Source organism: Hypanus sabinus, chromosome 10 (genome assembly GCF_030144855.1).
Source record: "Hypanus sabinus isolate sHypSab1 chromosome 10, sHypSab1.hap1, whole genome shotgun sequence".
Taxonomy (NCBI): domain Eukaryota; kingdom Metazoa; phylum Chordata; class Chondrichthyes; order Myliobatiformes; family Dasyatidae; genus Hypanus; species Hypanus sabinus.
In genome coordinates, this window is record NC_082715.1 from 95,199,564 (window position 1) to 95,214,954 (window position 15,391).

Genomic DNA, 15,391 nt, shown 5'->3' on the forward strand with positions numbered 1-15,391 from the left:
CCCCAATGCAACCCTTGTTCTCCCCCTATCCCCGCCAACTCTTCCTATGGACCCACCTTCCCCCTGCTTTCACTTTTCACCTTCCTTTCTTATCAAATTCCATAATCTGTAGCCTTTTCCAGAGTCCTTTTATCATCCCCTTTGCTATTTATGTTCTTCTTTTCCCCACCTGATTCCAACTGTCAATCAAAGCCTTTTCACCTGGATCCACAAATTGCTTACCACAACTTTCTCCTACAACCCCCAACCCCCGCTACTTTATACTGGTTATCTCCCCCCTACTTTTTCAGTCCAGATAAAGGGCCTCAACCCAATCGATGGCCTACAATATTTCGCACCATGGATGTTGTCTGACCTACTAATTTCCTCCAGCAGCTCATTTTTGAACATACATTAGCAAGGAGTGCAAAGTTAGGGAGCTACCTGCACAGGGAAGAAATAATTCTCATTGCTTTGTAGGGCAGTCTAGTAAATGATCAATAACAAAGCGCAGTGGCGATAATTAATGATTCTGAGCTAGGGGGTTTGGTGCTGCTATCAGCCAGAGGTTCCCTATGGTGTAATGAACTGCGTGTGTGGATGCATTTACTGGAGGCGTGGGAATTGTTAATAGATGTTTAGATAAAGACAGTTCAGTTATTTACACCAGAGGCACAGGCTATAACTCCTGTAACATTGAAAATAGTATTTTCCCTTATCATTAAAGTACATAAATACCAAATTATGACTGGAAGGAAACATTCCCTTATTCCTTCACCCAGTTCTCGGGGAAAACCACAAGGAATAGAAAGCAACAAACTTGTTTACTTTTCTAATACATGTTCAACATTTTTTGAAATAGTATTTTTTACTCTAAGTGGTTGAATCTGACTTGACAGCAAAACATTTTAAGCACAAAGGGTAGTTTTAGTTTCTTTTCTTTCTGACACAAGAAAGAAAATGTCTTACCTCTATGTTTATATACTGCATGTTATGACCTCCCATGTCTCCACTCAATTCACAGCCGTTGGACTAAAACTGCATTCACTATGTGTGTGTTATATAAATATTGAACACATCTACATGGAGTGTTGTCACAAGAAAGCAGCATCCATCATTAAGGACCCTCACCATCCAGGCCATGCTCTCTTCTTGTTTCTGTCAATGAGAAGGATCTTTAGATCCCACACAACCAAGTTCAGGAAAAGTTATTACCCTTCAACCATTAGGCTCCTGAACAAGTGAGGATAACCTTACGCTCCACAACACTGAATTGATTCCATAACCTATGAACTAATTTTCAAGACTCTACTATTCAGGTTCTCAGTATTTATTTATTTATGTTTTTCTTTTGCATTTGCACAGTTTGTTTTCTTTTGCACAATGGTCAATCTTTGTGTGTAGTTTTTCATTGATTCTATTATACTTCTTTGTTCTACTGTGAATGCCTGCAAGAAAGTGAATCTGTGGTTTGTATATGGTGTCATATACATATCTGGATCATAAATTTGCATTGAACTTTGAACTTTCTTTGACATGGATTGAGTTTGAAATAGCTTGAAGAAGAGTAGAGGTGTTAGCTGCAATGCCATGGCCATCATTGATCTCTCATCCTTTACTACCACTTATACATTATTAAATTATTTATTCCTTTGCTACTTGTTGCTCTGATTTGTTACTTCTCTTCTTCAAGATGTCAGCATAGTGTCCTTAAAATATTTCTGAGAGCAAGAGTTCTTGTAGCACTGCTTGGTTTGCTTGGGAGTAGCTAAATGGATCTTGTTAACATTAGACATGATTACATGCAGTTGAAGCTACTGCATAGAACCACGATACAGAAAGGAAGCAAAACAATGGATCAATTTATCAAATGAGAGAATAAAAACACCAGCTGCTGGAGCAGCTCAATGGGCCAGGCAGAGAGAAATAAATGGTTGCCACTTCTGGTTGAGTCTCTTCATTTGAACATTCCCCTCTCCTGATATTACCTAACCCAATGAATTTGTCTCGCAGCATTTTTTCCTTTGTTCCAGATTCCTTCAACTGCAGATTCTTATGTTTACAGATTACTGAAAATACCGTTACTTTCTTCAAACCTCCACATCTTGTGAGAACTGAAAAGAAGAAAATAAATAATTAGATGTTACTTTATTACTAATTGTAGTAGCAGTCCTGTTAATTAATGGTTTCATAACATGAGAGTACATCTTACTGTGCAAGCTTGCTCATCTTACTCTACAAACTTGCAGGCCAGATGCACAGATATCTTGCACTTACCTTATTTTTATTTGTAAGGATAAACTTGTGGATTGACTGCAAGAGTGTTTATGGTTTAGAGAGGATTTTTCAAGCAATAAGACTTTGTGTAATGTAATCTGGAGCTGTGGGTAGACCTGAACATGCATCGTACTCCAAATGACTTGGGAAGCCAATGACAGTAGCAACATTACAACTTCAACTTAGCTATCTGACTATGCTGTTGCAATGTGTTTGTAAATATATAAAAATATGCTAAGAATATAAAAATAATATATCCTCAGTACGTATGTTCAAAATGGCAGTTGTTTATCTTCAAGCTACTTAGAGCATCTCCACATTGGATTTTAACCTCTTAAATGCTGATGCTTTACATTCTTCATCAGGAGGGTTCATTAGCAGCTAGAATCAGGAACTAGCAGAGTTGAAAGCAGGTACTCACATAATATTTAAAAATTATCTAGGTGAACATTTGAATCACCAAGGCATAAAAGGCTATAGACTATATGTTGAAAGATGGGATCAGTATGGATGGGTACTTGATGGTTATGATGGAGATGGTGGGTCAAGTTTCTTTCTGTCCTCTGCAGCTTCAGACTTTTCATACTCAATGTTATGCATTATGACATTCTCTCATGGTTACTAAGCAAGCACAGCATTAGGTTTTCTTTCCCAATGGAAATCACAGTTTGAATATCACATTGAAACAGAGGTAGCATATTAATGATGCATTGCATCTGTCCAGAAATAGCTTTGAAGGTTTCTAACCCGGTCTGATAATCTGGATAATTTCTGTGTCAGCAAAATATTGTTATTCAATTCCAAAATGATGGAAGCATTGTCAATGTGCTATCAACCTCACTCATGCACCAACGTATGAAAAAAAAATGCCGCAGAGGCTGAAATTCTAAAACAAAACAGAAAATGCTTGCAGTACTGAGCAGACTGAAATGTAGGATTACATAGGATATACACCACAGAATCAGGCCCACCTGATCCTCTTCCCATCTTTCTTCGTTTACATTTGTCAAAAAACATGAAAACAGAGCTCACCTTCCATGTTGATAAGCCTAGTCATCAACAACTTACTCAAAGTTGATTAGTTTGGATTATGTCAGGAGTATAATTACTGATCTAACTACAGAAAATTGATAAGAAAGGGATAAAAGGTTCTTGTGGAAAAGCTGGAATGTGGACGAGCTTACAGTACAGTACAAAAGTATTAGGTATATATATATATATATATATATAACAAGGTGCCCAAGACTTGCACAATGGTGTATTTCTCAACATGGAGAACGAGTATGTAAATTTGGCAGGAGGAAAGGATGTTGAGAATAGCAAGGGGCAGTGTGCCATGGGAGGGGGCGTGGTAGCAGAGAAGGAGTGCTGAGGCAGGGTAAGTAGCATATGTGCAGACACACCCATCCCTGAGACACAAGGCAAAGTCATTTGATTTCAAACAATAAATTTATTGATCATTACAGAATGGCTTTCTGGTGCTTCCTGCTCCCTTCCTCCCTCTTTTCCCAACCATGATTTCCCTCTCCCTGCCCCCTTCCTACTCTCAATAGAGACTCATATTAGAATCAGGTTTATCATCATTTACATACGTCATGAACTGTGTTTTTTTCTGCAGCAGCAGTACAGTACAATTCATAAAATTGCTACAGTACTGTGCAATTGGATGAGACACAACCTAACTGGCAGAATAGACTTGAGAGGCTCAGTGCTCTATTTTTTGTTCCTAATTCATACTGTGTTTGTATTAATAAAACACTTGCCCATGCTAATGCCACCTTCTCAATGGAAATGTAAAATAATGCTAAATGCTTTCCTTGCTGGCAATGTCCATGAGAGAAGAAATGAAAATGTTTTCATGAAATGAAAAGACGTGAGTGACTTTGGCTCAGTTTAAATCTACCTACTGCTTATTTTGTATAGTCTCCTTTTCATGGATTCCCTAATAAGGGAGAGATTACATTCATCCCTGTTTGTGTAATTTGCTTGTTGACAGATTTTATTGCCTTGACCTCACAAAGGAATGCAAGTGATTTCTTGAAAGTAGACTGGGCTAGAATTCAAGGAAAGTATGATATTCAACCCCACAACACAAATCAGCTTGTTGGTATCTCATGTCAGAGAATTGAGAGTATACAACAACTAAAATGACAGTGAAATGGGAAATAATTATCTGTATTTATTTATACATGAAGGCTGAAATAAGAATTTAAATGTAAGCACTGCACATCATAAAGACATTCCTGACTTTATAAATATTGCTGGCAGAAAAATATATTGCTTTTAAACTTTCTAAAGCTAAATTCAAGAAAATAAAGTTTAACTGGATTAAAACCAAAGGAAAAGAATGCAAAATATCAAATTTTGTCCAAAATTTCCATGTAATATTATTCCTAGAAAATGAGATAATGGGGAAGATTTTCTGTTGCTTGGAACTTGCTGGCTGTTTGCCCTTGTGTGACATGCTGTTTCTCCAATATAACCCCAGATCATGGTCTTCTGGGAGACATCCATCTCCCCCTCCATCCACCTCCACACCAGGGACAGAGCAATAAGGTGGTGGACTGCACCAACGGAGTTGTCTCTGTGTAAGCATTTGATGCACTTACAGAAGGGTTTTCAATCATAGTCTCCCTTCTGGCTCATTATCTGTTAAGCTGCCATTGAATTTTTCAAAAAAGACCTTTGTAATGCACTGGTTAAAATTTTTGCAGCTAATGCTGTAGTGTATTTCACTTAGTAGCTTTCTGTAGAAGCAGTGTGACCTGCTGATAGCATGTTTGGGTTTCGGCTAAAGACAAGGGACTATGATGTTTAACTTAGGAATTCTGTGTCAGCCAATCAGTTTGGTGGAAATGGGAGAAGTTCTAAAGAAAGCTGGGTGGAGAGAAATTTGTGATGGACACTGGTGGGGTTTGTGGTCTTTTTTTGGCAGGAGCTGAAGACAGGACAGGAGGGAAGATGGCTGAAGATGCTGTGGGAAGGAGTGCCCCTGTTGCACTAGGTGCTTTGTTCAGATGAATGGCTTCCAGGAGAAAACGCCAATACTCTCTCGCTCGAGAGCTCAATTGTTCAAGATTGAATTTGAGCAAAGTTTTGGATGTGATTTGTGCTTTTTCATGGACTGTGGGTCCAGAACATGAGTAAAAAGACAACCTCAAGATGAGCTCCAACATTATGTGCACATTTAGACCGGTTTACTTGCAATATGTCCTTTTATTATTTTTCCCTCTTCTTTTTCCTACTAGCTATTTGATAAAGCTGAAATTTGTAATTATACTTGCTTTATAATTTTATGCAATGTACAAATTGCTATATCTTGCTGACCAAAAATTGTGTCTGGATAGTATTTACACAGCATTCACTCAAATCGATGTTTCATTATCATTACGTTTCTGTTTGGTTGGATGCCAAATCATACTGACCCAAGATGCCCATTGTTTATGAAAGGAGGCCTTCTCACCATTGAATCCTGTGGCCATTAGTGGGGCCGGCAAACAGCCAAGTTTCCATATGAGGCCGGTGAGGGGGCTGCACATTTAAAGTTAAAACTTCGACAAGTACAGAGGCATTTAAACTATACAAACATACAGTATCAATGAATATAATTAAATAAAAAATTAAACTCTGTTTACCTTTTTCTATCAATTTCCCCAATTCAATCCCTACTTAGAAGCATAGAGAATGGAAACAGCCCTTGGTCCAATATGTTCATGCTAAACATCCAGGTGATATTTACATGAATCCTGTTTTGTTCCCACATTTTTATCAGTTCCTTGCATATCCTACCACTGCTTTACTCATTACTTACAGAACTCAATTAACTTGCTGACATTGTGAAAAAAAAGACTGCTGTTGTGGGAAATCTAAATCAAAAACAGAAAATGCTGGAAATATTCAGCAGGTCAAGCCACATCTGTGGGAAGAGAAACAGAATTTCAGGTCAAAGACCCTTTGTCAGAACTTCTTCAATCTGAAAGATTGGCTATGCTTCTCTTCCCACAGATGTGGGCTAACCTGATGATTATTTCCAGCACTTTCTCTTTATGTTTTAACCTACCTTTGGGATGTGGGAGGAAACCAGAGAATATAGAACAAACACATGAAAATGAAAATGTTTCAGTCACATGAAAATGTACAAATACTTCAGGTATTGGAAAGTGGAAGAACAGTAGATGCTGGAAACGTGAAATAAAAACAATGATGATGACGATGGAAACCAGCAGAAGATTTGGCAGCCTCTATGGAAAGAGAAAAAAGTTAATGTTTTCAGTTGAAGATTATTCATCAGAACTGAGGACACACTGCACTGATGAAGTGCTCTGCTGCAGAAAATAAATCAAAATGGTGTCTGGCATTCTGAGTACATGATTGAAGAAGGTCATGCTCTAATGTCCCTTTATGCTTCAATAATATCATGTATCACAGAATGATTACAGCACGGAAGGAAGTCATTTGGATTGTCTAGTCTGTATCAGCTCCATGTATAAGTTATTTATTTATTTTTATTTAGCAATACAGCATAGTAACAAATCCAACGAGCCTACACCACTCAAGTGACCAATTAACCTATTATCCCACAGGTTTTTGGAATGTGGGAGGAAACCAGAGCATCCAGAGGAAACCTTCATGGTCATGGGAAGAATGTACAGATTCTTTACAGAGAGCGATGAAGTTGAACCCATTTCACTGGCACTGTAATGGAATTATGCTAACCACTACATTATCATGCAAGTTGGTCTGCTTCTTTTGTCCTTTCTGTGCCATGGCTTGCTGGAAGGAATCAACGGTCGGTAATGGAGAATCATTATGCAGATTTGTGGCCACTCTCTAGTGGTGTGCTGCAGGGAATCAGTGCTGTTTGTCATTGATATCAATGACTTGGGTAACAATGATGTTAACCTACTTAGTAAGTTCATGGATAACAGCAAAATTGGAGGTGAGTTGCACAGAGAAGAAGACTATCTAAGATTACATTGGGATTTAGAGAAACTGGGGAATTGGCTCAAGAAATGGCAGGTGGAATGTAACATGGACAAGTGTAAGGTAGACAGGGTGGTGAAGAAGGTGTTAGGCATGCTTGCCTTCATCTTCAAGGTATTGAGTACTACAGGTGGGACATCATGTTGCAATTGTACAAATTGGAGTGGAGTATCATGTGTAATTCTGGTTGCTCAGCTATAGGAAGGACGTTATTAAGCTCGAAAGTGTGCAGAGAAGAATCATAAAAACATTCCCAGGACTGGGTGGCTTTATAAATGAGATGATGGAAAGGCCTAACTTTTATCCCTGGAACTTAGGAGGGAGGGGTAACCTTATAGAGGGATAACTTTGTAGGGAGTAACTTTCAGTCATGATTGCACTGAGCTGTATTCTCCATTGAGATATGACCCTTTTGTTACATGAGTCGGTGAGCCCGGAGTTTGAGGCCTGGAGTGTCAGGTCAGTTCATTGGTGACCCTGGTGTCCAGGGTACATCATCAGAAAGTCTCTGAATTCAAGGCCAGGAGTTTGGGGTCCTGCCATTGGAGAGTCTTGGAGTTAATACCAAAGACCAAAGCCTGAAGATCAATTGGAACTCCAGATGTTGAGGCCCAATGTCCAAAGTCCTGGTTTGCGAATCCACTGGGGAAGTCGTAGGCCAAAGTCTGCTCATCCCCAAGTCCAATGGAGGCTCGAGGCATGATCTGTCCTGGGGCTGGAGAACTGTCTGTGTGTGTGAATAGTTCTGGAGGTGGATGGGAGGAAGGAAAGGGACTTGTTTTGTTCTGTTTGTTTGCTGAACATTATGTATGCAATGGTTGGACTGGAATGTGTAGCGATGCTTGCAAGCTGCCCCCAGCACATCCTTAGGCCGTGCTGACTGTTTACGCAAACAATACATTTCACAGTATGTTCTGATGTACATGTAATAAATGAATGAATCTGAGAGATGTTAAATCACGAGAGACACAGATAAGGTTGATGAGTGCAGTCTTTTCTTGTCCATTAACAGAAGGCCTACAGTACCTTCAAGGATCAGACACCCTCAAAGATATGTCCAAACGGGGAAAGATTATTTTTAAAATTATTGAATGATTGCCAGATCTGCAAAACAACAGTGAAATGCATATTTTGATAGGGGACTGGAGAAAAGTTGCTGGGTTGGGGGGTTGGGTGGTTGTGCACTAGGTTTTTGAAGGTAGGTTTTTACAAAATGTGCTTCAGGTTTTAAAGTGCTGTGCTCAGAACTGCAGAACCTATGTTGTAATTAGTTATTTAAAAGCTGCAATGCTCATAAGTTATAGCAATATGCATGTTAATGACCTATGACAATATGTATGTGTAAAATTAGATTCAAGGAATATCTTGCCAGGGGTGCTTTCAACATTCATCATGATAATCTTAGGTACCACATATGCCTATTTGCATATTTCAATGAAAGACAAGTCTGTACATTTTTTTTACCATCTGGTATGAAGTTCTCTTACATTTACCTTTAAGGATTATAAGGTTTTATTGAGAGGAATAGAGGTTGTTTTTAATATAAAATAATATGTAACACTGGCATGCACAACAATTGAAATTTGACCTTATTCTAAAGGGCCATGTTAAGCACACATGTTAGACACATACATGGATATAAGTGCATCTGTAAGGTGCTTAATGATTATCAGGGGGCCTGTCTTTCTGTTAGGCACCTCTTATATACTCAGTGGCCACTTTATTAGGTACACCCACACAAGTGCATGCTAATACAAGTAATTGTTCGACCAATCATGCTGACATGGTCAAGAGGTTCATTTGTTGTTCAGATCACATATGACAATGGGGAAGAAATGTGATCTTAGTGACTTTGACCATGTAATGATTGTTGGTGCCAGATGATATGGTTTAAGTATCTCAGAAACTCTTGGATTTTCATGCACAACAGTCTGTTGAGTTTACAGAGAATGGTGTGAAAAACAAAAAAAAAAATCCGTTGAGTGACAGTTCTGTAGATGAAAATGTTTTGTTAATGAGAGAGGCCAGAAGAGAATGGCCAGACTGCATCAAGCTGACAGAAAAGCACCAGTAATTCAAATAGCCACATTTTAAAACAATGCTGTGCAGAAGAGCATCACTGAATACACGGTATGTTGAACTTCAGAGTGGATGGGCTACAACAGCAGAAGATCACAAACATATGCTCAATGGCCACTTCATCTGGAACAGATGGTACTGACTGGAAACATTGCAATGGAAATTTTAAATTAAGGGATATGAAAGTAATCATCAGACTCTGAGGTGAAACAATATCAGGTAAGTTAAAATAAAGTAAGTGTCATCTGCAGTTAATATTGCAGTGAAAAGATGTAGACATTTTGTTTTACAACTTCATAAATTACTCAAAAGAAAAACAATGGAGCCCTGGGTAACTTATGTGCTTCATTTTAGTTTTAATTTAGTGAGACTTATGATCTGGTGGTGTGATAACATGTGCCATTTACATACTTTTACATATAACCCATAATGAATTATTTAAGCAACAAAGAATACTTAATCAAATGATGTATTTACAATATTACTCAAATACTACTGAAATATTTAATAGGCATTACTCCTCCCTGCTTAGCTATAAATTCCAACTCAATTTTGAATGCATTACAACTATAATAACAATATACTGTATAACTACTATACAGAAGTCCACAGAATAGTAAATTGTCCTATTTAGAGCTAAAGATTTAATCATTGTGGAGGATTGTTGATTTATGATCCATTTCCAGATGACATCAGGTGTAATCTCTGATGCCAGAATAGAGAGTGTAAGAGAGTGGTCCAGTTTTATTCTAATCTTTCCAAGTATCCATGTTTGATACCCTCTGTAGTTTCTCACGCAGACTGCTTGTTCAGGAGTGAAACTTCAAACACCCTTGTTTGAGGAGCCCTCAGTTTGTCTCAGCTGTTTTTTCTGCATACTCCTGAGACTGGGTTTGAGGAGATCCAAGAGTGGGTGCAAGAGATAACCCAGGAACAGGATAACTGCTGAGTTGTTAGTTGTGCAGGTATGCAAGGAGGAAATTGGCAAGCTTCTGATTTAGTGTAGTGTGCTCTGCTGACATTGCTCACAGTGCATTCTTTAGGCTCTGGACAGACCTTGCCACCACAAACAAGACAAAATGCTGGAGGATCTCAGCAGGCCAGGCAGCATCAATGGAAAAAAGTACAGTCAATGTTTCAGGCTGAGACCCTTCATCAGGACATTTCCACTAAGCCACTTGTATCTGGGTGGTACGGTGCAGGTGTAAAATATCTTATTCCATTCATTTTCAGGAATAACTGAAATTATTCTGCAACAAGCTCTGGTCCATTTTCACTAACTAAGTGTTCTGGAATACTAGTCCAAGGCTCCTCAACACATCAACTGTGTGCAAGGCTGTAGTTGAGGCAACTGCATCTATTACCACCAAGAAATTTGTGCCTATGAATGGTCTGGCAAAATCCACATGTATCCACTGCCAGGGCAGTGCATGCCTTTCCCAGGGATGAAGAGGCTCTGCTCTTGACATCTTCTGGATGTGTTAGCATCTCAGACTGTGCAGGGTGAGTTGCTTGTCTGCTGACCTATTCCAGGACACCAGACAAAGCTTGAATGTTGTTCCACAAACTAAACAATTTCTCAGTGCATCATGAAGTCCATCATTGAACTGACAATGCTCAAAAAATTTTCCAATTCTGCCACGTAAGCTGAAATGGACTCCACTTCCTTCTGATTCCACTTATGAAACCTAAAATATTCTGCAATCAAAGATCATTTTGGTTCTAAATGTTCCTGCATTATGTTCCTGATATAAGCAAATATCATCTTGGCTGGTTCGGTTGGAGCAGTTAAGTTCCTAAGCAAACTGTATGCTCTTCCACCTATTTCAATCAGTAACACTGGCATTCACTTTTCAATGGCTATTTCATTTGCTTCAAAATACTGATCAATTTGCTCAGTAAAGTAAACCCAGTTATCTTTTGTGGAAGCAAATGTGTCTTTCTTTCCATTGTAGCCACACATTTCTGCTTATTTATTTGTTATTATTTTCACCCTGTATTCACCGTGTATGAACCTGTGAATTTTCTCCATCTTCTGCCTTTTACTTCCATGAGGCATGCACTTATGACGTGGTAGTGTGATGATGTATGCCATTCACAGGTTTTTACACATAACCTGTAATGAATTATGTAAACATGAAAGAATGCTTAATCAAACAATATACAGTACTGTGCAACAGACTTAGGTACCCTAAATTTTGTAAATTGTTTCAGACATCATGGTCTCCACAAAGCCTTGATCTTAGCATTATCAAAGCTGTCTGGGATTACCTGGAAAGACAGAAGCAAGCAGCCAGCCATAATCTGCAATAGAACTGTGGTAAGTTCTTCAAGATGTTTTGAACAACCTACCAGTTGATTTTCTTATAAAACTACACAACAGTGTACCTAAGAGAAATGATGCAGTTTTAAAGTCAAAGGGTGGTCTCACCAAGTTTTGATTTGATTTAGTTTTTTTACTGTTTACTGCTGCTCATTGTGGTTTCTTTTTTTGATATTTAGAAACTTTTCAATTCATTATTTTTGAAAGCTTTGTCACTTTAGACTTCTTTTATATGTGCCTCAGACTTTTGCATAGTATTGTATTTAAAACATTACTCAAATAGTACTGAAATATGAAATACACAACAGTAAGTAGCTTTCATTTTTTAAGTGCTGAAGTAAGTATATTGTGAATTTAAATATTCTCAACTGAATTTGGTTGAGCATTATGTTGACAAGTGTTATAGTTTACTATAGTTCTATAGTCTTTGATGAGAAATATCTTGGAATGGATATCTAATCTGACAGCATTCTGATCAATTAATCTTTTGAATTTTTAATGAAAAGCCAAATACTTATTTTACATAACAGATTTTCAAAACTATATCATTTTTTTTTTCAAATGCCTTATAATTCTTTCCAATATGAAGTCCTTTGATGGATGTCTGAAAGTTTCTTCCTCTGTGAAGAAATGGTATAGTCCCCACTTACACAATTGTTCCAGATTTGAGCTTGTAATCCTCACTTGTAAGGTCTTCAGCATGAGATTCCAATAGCTTTGCTACATCAACTAGCATACAAAATCTATTTGAAATGGAATTTGGCTCACTTTTCATTATATCAAAGAATCTTCATAAATTGGGGAGTATATTGGCAGAGTAGCAACGATTTGTAAACCAAAGAAGGCCAATACATATGTGAGGTGTAAAGCTGAAGGACTTGATGATAGACTGTTCTTATCTTTCCTGTTATTGTGTTCTTGTGTATATATTAGCATTTTAGAAGACTTGAAGGTAATTGAAATGAAATTAGACAAAATAAACAATGCAGTGCAGAGATTGCATAATGGACTAAACATCCCCAGGACTAACTTTGAGTGAAACAGCTTTAGGAGGCATATTTTGCAAATGATAGACACCTTCAATGATGACTATGTATTATGGAATATACTAAGTGTGACTAAATTTAACTTCAATCTTAGTTGATAACATTATGGTAAATACTCTGATCAAGGACAGCGGCCAATCATCCTTCTGTAAAGTCATCATGGGAGTGACGGCATTGACTTGATTTTGGTGAATAGTGTTGCACAAATATAGGAATGGAACATATTCATATATTGTTAAGTTTCCTAGCCACTTTCACAGTCATAAATTGGTTCCCATGAAGTATCCGCTACAAATTAGTCGCCTGCTGATTGCCAATTGCACACAGACTTTTTATATTATAATCTACAACATTTCACCTACATATTATGGCTGGTATCCAGGAATTCATTCTAATTTGATTCTAAAGCCAACGTGGCATAAAGGGAGTAATTTAAATTCCCACTGACAGGTTACTTTGCCATAATTTTGAATATTCCAGGTGGTTTGTTAATAACAATATGAAGAGAAGTACAGTGAAATCAATTTACTTTTTGTAGAAAAATATCCCCATTAGATGTTTTTAATGTTAAATAAAACAGACATTCAAAATTTAGTGCAATGGGGATTCTTGCATTGTAAGTTACAATGTACCATGTAGCGTTCTTGCTAAAATATTTGTAGGGTCCACACCTGCAGTTATTTGTAATGTAGGAGAACAGATAATGTATAACTTAGAATGATCCAGGCATTGGTGTACACTCTACTAATAATTTTCTTGCCAATCATCTTTATCACAATGCCCTGCTATTATTTTAGCTAATGGACCTCTCAATCTCACTGCTGAGTGCATCATTTGAGTAGATTATATAGTCAGTTGCAGAGAGCTTCCTCTTAGGTGAGTATGTTCAATTCTGTGTCCAAATAAAATAGCTATTTACCTTTGTTCTTCAGATAGTTCTGGATGGCTGCATGACACTAAATGATCAGAAGGGAATTTTTTGATATTTTGAAGGCTTGCCTAGAAAATTGGCCAAGCTTTGCCTGTTCATTGTGTGCAAGGATTAAATTCTGCAGCTGAAAGCAATGATTATGAGAAATAAGATACGTACATATTGCATCTCCAAAATTAGGTCAGTAGTCATTCATAGTGTGGCTGATAGATAGTTAAGATGGTTGCCTGAATGTTAGTATGGCATTCACTAAGTACAGTGCAATTAATTCTTTCAGCTTGTTTTGCACCTGGAAATCAGTCACAATCAGGCTCAGGATCTGACGGTGCAATGAGCAATGGTTAGGCTGGGGGTATGGGGAGGTGTGGTGGAAGGTTGGTGCCTCTTTCTGATGTACTGGAATCCATTATGATTTAATATCCAATGGGGTCATTATCATTATCATGCAGGGGACAGCATTGCCAAAACGGTCTTTATTGGCTCCATTCCATCAAACGAATGGGTATCAAATACTTGTTCATTATTCCAATATCTAGACCCCATCTGATGTATTGTTGAGAATCTATTTCTTTCTTTTATTTGGTGTTCAATAGCATTCTTTCCTTTGCACATTTTACAGGTTTTTTGGCAGCTCTCTGTAATGGCTACATTCATGCTGAAGTCAACTTCTCTTGTATCATGTTCATTTAATTCAGCACAACAATCTCTATTTGCTATCTTTTTTATTCAGTTTCTTTTAATCTATTTGATATAATCATTGTTCATAATTTTTCAATGCAATGCATTTCTATTAACTCCAAATTCCTAGTCCAGCCTTTATGATCTATTGATGAATTTTTATAGTCCTATAAATTCACATGTAGATGCAAGATTTATACTAAGCATTAGTCTAATAGCAAGGGAGGTATTAAATCCTACTTCAGATGTGAGTTATAGTGAACCTATTTAGCACATAGAAAGAGGGAAAATGCCAGCCCGGCTTATTTTAATCAGGTCCTTTTGTTAATTGGTGTTTAATCATTATATGCGGGGAAGTGCTGTATTTAATTCAATTTGCAAAATTATAAATACATGCTCATTACATCAGAAGGAGAATGATAATAACCAAAACCTTAGTGATAACTGGCCAGAAGCACTGCTTCAAGGGAGGAGGATTCTGGAGTGTATTATGTAAAAAAAAATTTTTTTTGGACAAATGTTAACATTTTATTATTGCATATTTTGTAAATAAATGTTAAGATTTGTGATGCCTTGCAATACTTCTCCACATTCTCAGTTCTCTTCCAAACTCCAGTTAATCATAAACTTGAACAGGCTTGTAGTTTGCCACAGGGCAAAATTTGTGTCCTTCACCAACATTCTACCCTGATTTTACTTTTAAGATCACCAACCGTTTGTACTTAAATAATGCCTTCAATGCAGCAAAGTGTTTTGCTGCATTATTTAATAAGCAAATGCACATCCAGAAGACAATAACTTGTCTCAGCTGATTTACACTTCATAACAAATAACATCACAAATTTCTAAGTGCCACCAAGCGATTTTTTAACAAGCCATATGAGAAGACATTAAGAAAGATAGCCAATCCCTTGCAAAAAGATAACTTTGAGAAATATTTTGGCAGAGAAAAATTTACTGGGCTGAATCTAGCATCTGCAATTGTGTTGCCAAACACAGAGGTTCTAAAGCACATTTATAATCTTGAATCAATCACATTGCTTCTTTGCTGGAATCGATTGGGAGAGTCCACATGGAATCCAGCAGTGGTAATCA